This window comes from Quercus robur, chromosome 12, assembly GCF_932294415.1.
Source record: "Quercus robur chromosome 12, dhQueRobu3.1, whole genome shotgun sequence".
Taxonomy (NCBI): Eukaryota; Viridiplantae; Streptophyta; class Magnoliopsida; order Fagales; family Fagaceae; genus Quercus; species Quercus robur.
This window is the reverse complement of record NC_065545.1, coordinates 14,241,319-14,250,039: the sequence shown is the minus strand read 5'-3', so window position 1 is coordinate 14,250,039 and position 8,721 is coordinate 14,241,319. Positions and strand designations below refer to the sequence as shown.

Below are 8,721 nucleotides of genomic sequence, written 5' to 3'. Positions count from 1 at the left end.
CAAAAAGTCACTTTATCTATTTTAGCTCCACACTTGCTACAGCAGTGGATCTATTTTAGCTTCTAACCCAATAAAATAATATAAACATCCCAATAAAATAATATAACTACTATAATAAAATAATATATCTCACTAAAAAAACAACCTCCAAACCGTCATCCACAGCCACCTCCATCATCAGCCCCACCCACAACCACCACCACCACCACCACCACCACCGGCCACAACCACCATCTACTTTGACAATCACAACAGAACATAGGAAAAAAAAAAAAAAAAAAAAAAAAAAACCACAACCACATTCACAAATTCCACAAACACCATTTCTATTCTCAATTCATTGAATCAATCACTTCTAAACAACGATTCCAGGCACCGAGCTCCCGGCCTGAGCTGTGGGACCCAGATTCTTGATCTTAACCGTGGCGGAGGAGCTCAGATTCTCCGTCTTGATCTGCGTGTTTCGAGCTGAGCCGAACCGGAGCCTCCACCCGCGTTGGCGGCGTCGAGGCGAGCTGCGGTGAAGGTGCGAATGGAGGAGTCGTCTTCATCGGAGTTTCAGTGTTTGCAGCGTCGGGGGCTTCCTCGTCGGAATCGTCATCAGAATCAATGTGGGCGATGGGGCTTGGGGTGGGTCGGCGAGCTGGGCCGGCGGAACAGATCGGCGTTGAGGGAGTTGGTCGGCGAGCTGAGGGATGAGGGAGACGAGGGAGCTGGCCGGCGAGAAAGAGAGGAAAAAAAATTGAGGAAGAAAGAAAAAAAAATTGAGGAAGAAAGAAGAAAGAGAGAAGCCGGATAGAGAGAGAGAGAAAATAGGAAATGTATATTTAATTGGAGAGGAGAGAGAATTGTAATAAAAAAGTATTTTTTTTTTTACCTGTGAGCTACAGTGCACATCTATTTTTAGATGTGCACTGTAGCTGAGGAGCTAAATCTTTTAGATTTAGCTCCATTGCTGCATGGTGTTTTTTGTGATAAAAAGCTAAAAATATACCATTATACCTATATAGCTCCACTGCTGCAAATGCTCTTAGTATTTATAAGGAAGATATCCAGGATTTAAATCTCTCGTCTCCCATTATAACCATCAAATTTATGAAAAAAAAGAAAAAGAAAAAAATCATATACAAAATGGAGTAAGTCTTGGGATTCTACCCTAGAGTTGTGTTGTCAGTATATAAACAAAACTCTATAAAAGAGAATCACATTGCAAAATAGAAAATAACACTGACACTGTGGATACATGTAGGTTTCCGTAACAGTGAATGTATAACAATATTTAACACAATGTGAACGAAGATCGTGTGAGACACAAGCAAGGACACTGTTGTATAGTCTCGTGAAGAAGATGAAGAACTTCAAAGAAGCACCAAGAAAGTGAAGGAAAACCATAGGAATGGAGCCTCTGGTCTTGAAGGAATGGAAGGCTCGTACAAAGCAAAGCTGTTGAGAGAAATTCCTGGAGCTTATGAGCAAGCTTTTGAGTTTGACCGAGAGATGGACACTAGTGTAGAATCCGATGATGACTTCTCCGACCTATCGAGAGGTATGAAAGTGGTTAACTTTTCAAAAGAAACAAAGGTGCACATCCGTGCTTAGTGGTCCAGCGCACTTATCGTTAAAGTTTTTGGCAAGCCGATGGGTTACCAGTTCTTACATCCATGGCTTCTTAATATGTGGCGTCCAGTCAGCAAGCTTGACTGTGTCAGCCTCGGAAAAGACTTTTTTCTCGTCATATTCTCTTTGAAGGAGGACTACGTGAATGTTATAAAAGGTGGACCTTGGTTTGTGAGCAGCCACTACTTATCTATCAGGTCTTGGGAGCTAGACTTCTGACCATCTTTTGCAAGTCTCTCCTTAGTGGCTATATGGATCTGGCTTCTAGAACTACCTATAAAGTATTACGAACCATCTGCACTTCGAGAGATAGGCGAAGCCATTGGTCGGTTCTAAGAGTTGACACTTAGGGTCTGTTTGGATAGAACTTATTTTGCTGAAACTGAAAATTGAAAACATTGTAGCAAAATAATTTTTAAATGTGTGAATAGTACCGTGAGACCCATTTTTAATGAAAAAGTTGATGAAAAGTGAAATTTGTGGGTCCACGAACAGTGCACGGGTGCACTGTTCACCGTAAAAAAGTCAACATTTGTGGTTACTGTTCATGAAACAGTACATGAACAGTAACCGCATTTCCTGAAACGTGTGAAAACCCAAAAAAATAAAAAAATAAAAAGAGGAGGAAAACGCAAAACATGCAAACTAGCAAATGCAACGCGTTATCCAAACATCACCTTACACAGAGGCTGAAACAAGAGGCTGATTTGCCCCGTTGTGTGTCCAAATCAACTTTGAAGAACACATTGTGAAGCTATTACAGATTGGTGGTAAGGACCGAGTAGTTCTATATGAAGGCATCAATTCTTTGTGCTTCTCCTGCGGTTGTGTTAGCCATAAATCGGAATCTTGTCCTTACTACATGAGAACATCGGAGAAAGTTGGTGGAAAAGAAGGTGATGTAAGACCATTAGAGAAGGTTCGTGAAAGCAAAAGTGACGTGGCGAATCCCTAGAGTTAGGAGGAAGCCTAGGAAGACCTTTTCGGACCTTAGGTCCTTGTTTCACGAAAAAAGCAAATGGGTAAACAGGTAAGGAAAAGCTTAGCCCAACCTTCCCCTTCTAAATATAATAGACCTCGAGACACAACACCTAATGGGCCCTTTAGCCCTGCTAAGTTGAGATTTAATATTGGAAAGGCCAATGGGAATTTGGATTGTGGTGAAATTAGTGAGCCCATTTCTACTCATCCTATTATGCCCAGGAATCATAGAAGTCCAAGGATGGGTCCGCTTCCCAACCTAATAGACCTCATTCTAGGGGCTAAAAGTCAAAGAATGCTTCTCGTGACATTACTAGCCAAAAGAAAACAACCTCGAAAATATCGTCCGATTCCAAAGAAACCCAGATAAGCCAAACACCCAAGATTCAGTTAGAAGCTCACTTAGTTTCCACAACTGGGGGTGCTTAGATTAGAGCCGATCGAACCTCACCCATGGGGAACAAAATGACTGATAGGGCTTGTTCAGATCCACCACCGATTGTTTTCGGAGCCAACCTTGATAATAGCAGCAAGGACCTGTTAATGGAGATTTCCAATCATCTCTCAGATGATTCAAATTCTCGGGTCATAATTGCCTCAAAGAATATATCAAAGGTCATTTTACACAGGGGATCAAAATCTCACCTTAGGGGGAAGGGGAGGTAAAAGCAAGCAATCCAAGATAATGAAAGGGGAGATCAATCCTCAGATGAATTAACATCAGACTAAGAGGAGTACAGGGATCGGGATAAGAGTCCAAGGCTGATGGACATCTCTGAGCTAAGGAAAGGTGCCTTTAGTAATAGCAATGAGGTGGATGAGATGCAATTTGATAAAGGGGGAGAACCTCCAACATCTTGTTGAGGTTTTTGGTCTACGATTCTTTCACTCATTAATAATAAATATAGTTACTTGGAATTGTTAGGGTGCTCAAAAACCCTTATTTCAAAGTTCTATTCGTGATTTGGCTCAAGCTTACTCCCTTGCCATGATGATCATCTCAAATTGTCTTCATTTTGATGGAGCTATTCATGCCAACACTATTGGCCTTACTGGTGGGCTTTGGGTTCTCTTGGACTCAGTTCAAGTAGAAATTTTAGAGCTTGCTTCCATGGAACAGGAAATCCATGTTCTTGTTAAGGAATTGTCCTCAAATAACTCCTGACTATTGTTTGCTATCTATGCTTGTCCTAGGTATCCTGAAAGAAAACTCCTTTGGGAGAACTTATCAACCATTGCTGCTTCACATTCTTTCCCGTGGATTTTAGTTGGGGACTTCAATAAGGTTCTAACTGGAGAAGATAAGCTTGGGGGTAGGGCTATAAACATTCATAGAGCCCTAAAATTCACGGAATGTCTTGACAAGTGTAGAATGATCGACCTTGGATTCGCTGGTCTGAGGTACACTTGGTCAAACAGGAGACCTCTGACCCATCTCATCCAAGAACAATTTGATAGGGTGTTTGTCACGCCGAATTAGAATGAGATTTACCTAGAAGTAAGTGTTCAACACCTGGAGAAAAATCAATCCAATCACTACCCAATCGTTCTCTCCCTACACAATCCCCCCGTGTTGAATCTCCCTCGGCCCTTTAGATTTCAATCTATCTAGCAATCGCACCCAAATTTCTTGAAAGTAGTTTAAAATGTTTGGTTACCTTTTGTGCCTCTCCCTACCACTGTGAACTCCTTTATAACCTCAGTTAAGGTGTGGAATAAAACTCATTTTGGGAATATCTTCCATAGGAAACATAAAATTCATGCCAAATTAAAAGGCATTCAGATGGCGCTCTCACATCACCCAAAAGGCAACATTTTCTTGTAAATTCACAAAAAATTATCAAACGATGGTATTTTCATATGAAATTTAATACAAACATACTAGACATATTATATAATAATCTCCAACAAACCTTTTACCCATAGTTGTCCTAGAAAAATACAAAATTTATAATGACTAAACAGGTTAACCAACTGAGTGCAACTCTTAGCAAGTTCATGAACTAACTCTTAACAAACTTCAATTACTGAATCACTACACATTCAGCCCCTCAATTAACAATTCCATAAAGTTAATCTAGCTATTTTACTCATTTTAACACTTACCTATAACAGATTTTATCTTAGTCTATCATCTAGGAGCACATGCAAGCATAAACAATGACTCACTTCATATTCAGGCAATCAAAAATCTCTAGAATCCAACACACCCATATACAAAATCATATAACCATCACTTAAGTTTATATAGACAATAGATAAAAGAATTAGATTTTCCTCTTACTATAGGCATGGTTCATGGAGTGATAGAGCTAGAATCACTCTAGCTTTAAAGTGGGAACAAAAGTTTGAGAAGAATTGAAAGAAACCTTTTTCCTTGTTGCTGGACTCGTAGGTGTGGGAGGGAGAGAAGAGTTGAGAGATTTTCTTTCTTTTGGTGTTGGACCTGTGGGTATGAAAGAGGGAGAGAGTTTCTTGAGTCTTCTAGTTGCTTTGAGAAAGTTAAAGAAGAGATGAGGTGTTGTCGTGTAAGAACAAGGGAAGAAGAAAGAGATAAGAACAAAGAAAAAGGAATAAGGAAAGAAGAATAAGGGCTGAACCTTCTGGTGTAGCCAAGAAAAGATAAGGGAGAAAGTTTTGGGAGGGTACATGTATGCATAAAGGAAAAAGGGCTGATGACTTACCCTTGTAACTTTTAAAAATTACTTACCACCCCACCCCCTTATAAGCTTGTATTTTATAAAGACCCAAACTATAATATAACTTGGCATATAAACCCTTACCTTAAACACTTAATAAAATATCACCAACTATATATCTAATAACTTAACCACTTAATATAATTTTGTACATACTTAGTATATATTCATAATACAATTAGCCATTCAATTACTTATAATCTTTACAATTCTTATTCAATGGCATTATAAAATAATATGTTTATTAAATACTTTTTTATTAATTATAGAAAGAAAGTGGCTTAAAATAATAATTAACCATTCAAACACATAGTTTAATTATAAAATTGGGTCGGGGTGTTACACTTTGGTCTCTCAAGCCTTCAAAGGCTCCGGGACCGGATGGCCTTCATGCAGGCTTCTTCAAAAGATATTGGCTTATTGTTGGTGAATCGGTCAAAACATAAGTAAAAAACATCTTCTCATTAGGTACGGGCCTTGAATATCTCAACAAGACTCTAATTACGTTAATTCCTAAGTGTCGTAGCCCTAAGTCTCTCAATAATTATCGCTCAATTGAGTTATGTAATACTGTTTATAAATTGGTTACTAAGATCATTGTAGCCAGGATGAGACCTATTCTATCAGATCTTGTGTCACCTCTTCAAGCAACCTTTGTGCCGGGAAGGAAAGGTGTGGATAATGCCATCATAGTGCAAGAGCTGATCCATACCATGTCTCAAAAAAAGGGAAAAGAGGGGTTCATGGCCATCAAGATTGATTTAGAGAAAGCATATGGCCGTCTAGAGTGAAAATTTATCAAAGATACTCTCTCTCTCTCTTTAAATTTCCCACCAATCTTAATGCCTTAATTATGAGTTGTGTTACATCTTCGTCTATTTTAGACATATTCAATGGAGGTGCGCTTGACCCTTTCCATCCCTCAAGGGGAATTCGACAGGGAGACCCCTTATCCCCGTACCTTTTTATCCTCTGCATGGAGATTCTTGGAGCTTTCATCTCGGAGAAGTGCGACGCTAAACTTTGGGACGTTGTTAAAGCTTCCCAAGGAGGGATTACCTTCTCACATCTCTTTTTTGCATATGATTTGGTTCTCTTTGCTAAAGCTAACTAGAAAAATTGCCTTGTAGTCCAGGATGCACTTGAATCCTTCTGCAACCTCTTTGGCCAAAAAATTAGCAATGAGAATTCTCGAGTTTTCTTTTCTCCCAATGTCAGCTTGCTAGAAAGAGAGAGATTTTGTGATTTTTTGGGGTTCCGTTCTACCCCTTTCTTAGGGAAATACCTTGGGTTCCCTATTAAGCACACATCAATACCTCATGATTTCAGTTTTGTTCTAGAGAGAGTTCAAAATAGAATAGCTAGTTGGAAGGCTCACCTACTTTCTTTTGCTGGGAGATTAGTGCTCACACAACCTATGACATCAACAATACTGAATTATGTGATGCAATGTTCAGCTTTACCTCCCAAAATCTTGAGCAACATTGATTGATTGATTGAGTCAAAATTTCTTATGGGGCCATTCAGACAACAAGAAGAAGCTCCACCTTGTAAGTTGGAAGAAGATCACAAAATCAAAAAAAAGATGGAGGTCTTGGTCTCCATGAAGCAAAGGCAAAAAACATTGCCTTTCTAGCCAAACTTAATTGGAGATTGCATAAGGAGAAGGAATCCTTATGGGCTCGAGTTCTATCCCACAAATACATTCTTCGAAGAAGGCGAAGTAGTTCGAATTTAAAACCCAAGTCATGCTCACCTACCTTGTCAGCTATCAAAAAAGGCGAAGAGGTCTTCAATCAAGGTGCTAAATGGCTGGTGGGGAAGAATAGTCTTCTATCTTTTTGGTTCGACAAATGGCTTGACAAAGGAACAATGAAAAGTCTAATTCAAGGACCCCTAAAATGGGAAGAAGAATCACTGTTGTTAAGGGATGTTATTACTCCCTTTGGTTGTAACTGGGAATCTATCTTCTTCGTAATTCCTAAATCTCTATCCCTGGTTATCAAAGCCACCCCTCTCCCTTTGACAAATGAAGGTGCAGATCGCCTCTCTTGGTCCTCTTCTTCCAGTGGGTCCTTCTAGCTCAAAGAGGATTACAAGCTAGCAATTGGTAGCGAAACTTGCATTACATTAGGTAATATTTGGAGCAATTAGGTCTGGAAAGTAGACGCCCTCCCAAAAATTCGATGTTTCTTATGGCAATGTTGCCACAAAAGTATTCCCATAAGATTGATTCTGACAGCTAGAGGGCTGAACATCGATGCCTCATGTCCTATGTGCAATAATGCCCTAGAATCCATTGAACATGCTCTGAGAGACTGTATTTCTGCCCGAAAGTTATATGGAACTCCCTTCCTTTGCCTATGCACGCCAACTCTTTCTATGGCACTGATTTAATTGGATGGCTAAAGACTAACTGCTACAATAAAGCACCTATGCAAGGTACATGTTTTGATTGGAGCACCGTTTTCTCCTTTGGAATATGGTCGCTTTGGATCCAAAGAAATAGAAAGCTTTACAATCAAGTGAACCCCATTCAGGACTTAAAACCTGAAATCCTCGCAAAGACCACATAATTCTACTATTTGGGGTCAAGTGAGAAAAATCACTCAACTCATATCAATATCCAAGTCAAATGGGTTTAGCCTCTGTTGAATTGGTTTAAATTGAATTTAGATGGCTCATCTATGGGAAATCCGGGCCTAGCAGGGGGTGGTGGACTCATTAGAGATGCAAATGGGAGTTGGGTTTCTGGATATGCAAGGGCAATTGGATGCACTACCAACATGGCTGCAGAGTTGTGGGCCTTAAGAGACGGTATTAACCTATGTATCTCATTGAATCTTCAAGCTGTTGTGATTGAGTTGGATGCTAAACTTGTGGTTGATTTGTTGAGCAAAACTACTAGATCTTCCAATGCCATCGACACCATAGCTGCTGACTGCAAAGAAGGCCTTAAGAAAATCCCCATGACTATCATGCAACAATGCTATAGGGAAGCAAACAAATGTGCGGATGCACTTGCTAGGCGAGGAGCTCTCCTTCCTCAAGACTTTGTAATTTTTCAGGAACCTCCCATTGAGGTCTCCTTTCTTCTTAGTTTAGATTCTGCGGATGTGTTGTATGAACGTTCTGTAAGCTCCTTTGAGCCTTTTTAGTTAATGCAAAAGCCTCCCGTTTACCAAAAAAATAAAACATGTAAGTTTCCATGTGACCGAACCACATTAAACTAGTTATCCTCTTTCTTTATATGCTTTAATTTTTTTTTCCCCAAGGACTGCAAACCTGTTGTTTTGTTTTTTGGTAAGTAATTAGTACCACATGCTCTAATTATATGAAATATGACCTTCCAAAATTTTCAGAAGTTTTCTAATGATGTAGTGCAAAGCACTTGACATTTTCGAGTAAACAGGATTCCCAAACG

General features: G+C 39.6%; 1 long non-coding RNA gene across 1 annotated transcript; it reads right to left on the bottom strand.

Annotated features, from left to right (window-relative positions):
- Positions 1-358: 358 nt before the first annotated feature.
- LOC126709490 (uncharacterized) lies at positions 359-5,077 on the bottom strand. The gene is made up of 2 exons (XR_007649405.1): positions 4,968-5,077; positions 359-1,912 (listed from the first exon to the last, which is right to left on the bottom strand). It is a non-coding gene; the product is annotated as an uncharacterized LOC126709490 (long non-coding RNA).
- Between the last annotated feature and the right edge of the window lie 3,644 nt (positions 5,078-8,721).